General features: G+C 52.8%; 1 pseudogene; it reads right to left on the reverse strand.

Annotated features, from left to right (window-relative positions):
* LOC138379955 (small nucleolar RNA U13) overlaps positions 1 to 79 on the reverse strand; it is a 92-nt pseudogene extending 13 nt beyond the window's left edge.
* Positions 80 to 1,725: the final 1,646 nt, after the last annotated feature.

Genomic DNA, 1,725 nt, shown 5'->3' on the forward strand with positions numbered 1-1,725 from the left:
ACGTGCCGACACACCAGGAGGCCCTTCTCACACGTGCTCGTGAACACGCAATCAACACGTTTATGAACTAGAAAGGGATCTGGTGTGACTTTGCTATTATTTCCCCTCCCCTCCTCCCCGCGCTGAGAATGAGTTTCCCCGGGCTCGTGTGCCCGCCTGGGAATCGGCTGCAGACGCCATGGCCCCGGGTCGACCACATGTTGCTCTGGGGTCCACCAGATGTCTCTGGCGAATTGGGGCCCTAGGTGCTTGTGACGGTGTGGTCACTAGGTGTCGCTCTGGGCTCAGTATTCTTCCTTCTCGCTGTGACTTTGGTCTCTTTTTTTCGAAATTTCTTTCTTTCTTCCTCTTTTGCCCTGTTTCCATTTTCCCTTCTTAATCTCTTTCTCTCTTTTTGTTGCTTTTTTTCCACGGCAGATGGGTGATGTGTGTGTGGAGGAAACGCGGCGTCAGGGAGAAGACACATCTCACACGTGCTCGGGAACACCCGATCGTCACGCTTCTGAGTACCGACCGATGGATCTGGTCCCGAATTTTTTAATAGTTTTCTCTCTCTCTCTCTCTCTCTCTCTCTCTCTCTCTCTCTCCCCCCTTCCTTCTCTTTCCTTTCTCTCCCTTCCTTTCTTTCTTTCTCTCGCTCTCTCGCTCTCGCTCTTCTTTTCTTTCTGACAGAGTCTCTCGTTCTGTTGCCCTGGCTAGAGTGCCATGGCGTCAGCCTAGCTCACAGCAATCTCAAACTCCTGGGCTCAAGCGATCAGACTGCCTCAGCCTCCCGAGTAGCTGGGATTACAGGCATGTGCCAGCATGCCCAGCTAATTGGATATACGTGTGTGTGTGTGTGTGTGTGTGTGTATATATATATATATATATATATATATTTTTTTTTTTTTTTTTTTTTTAAACAGAGTCTCACTCTGTTGCCCAGACTAGAGTGCCGTGGCGTCAGCCTAGCTCACAGCAACCTCAAACTCCTGGGCTCAAGCGATCCTACTGCCCCAGCCTCCCGAGTACCTGGGACTACAGGCATGCGCCACCGTGCCCGGCTAATATTTTTCTGTATATATTTTTAGATACTGTTTCTGTATATATTTTTAGATATATAGTTTCTTTCTATTTTTAGTAGAGATGGGGGTCTCGCTCTTGCTCAGGCTGGTCTCGAACTCCCGACCTTGAGCGATCCACCCGCCTCTACCTCCCAGAGTGCTAGGATTACAGGCGTGAGCCACCCCGCCTGGCGTGTACGTTCTGTATTCACAGACAGACGGAAGGCAGGGAGAATGTTACCCTTTCAAAGCCCGCCCTGCTCGCCTCTCAGCCCACCGATGGCACTCTGAATCCCGTGGCATTCCTTCACTCAGCTGAATTCTTCAGCACCCGACCCCCCCCCCCTCGCCCCACCCCCGTGCCACGGGAGTTCGTTCTCATGGCAGAGCCATCGAGGCTGTTGCCACACGTGTTGTAGGTGCCTAGGCAGACTGTGCCCTGGCCCCGAGGAGGTACGGAACCGCCTATCGCCTCGGGAGGGAGGGACAAGATGTGTCCGTGTCCAAGGCGACGTCCTGTCGATCACGAGGAGGCCTGCAAAGGCTCGTATCTGCCAGGCATTGAGCCACATGACATGAAACACCGGTGTGTTCCTTCACTTAGGTGGTGTCGCGTGTTGATACTCACAGAGGATGATAAACCCACTCGCATGCCGGCTGAGCCCCCTGTGTCTCCTCCTCT

This window comes from Eulemur rufifrons, unplaced genomic scaffold (genome assembly GCF_041146395.1).
Source record: "Eulemur rufifrons isolate Redbay unplaced genomic scaffold, OSU_ERuf_1 scaffold_240, whole genome shotgun sequence".
In the NCBI taxonomy this organism is placed as follows: Eukaryota; Metazoa; Chordata; class Mammalia; order Primates; family Lemuridae; genus Eulemur; species Eulemur rufifrons.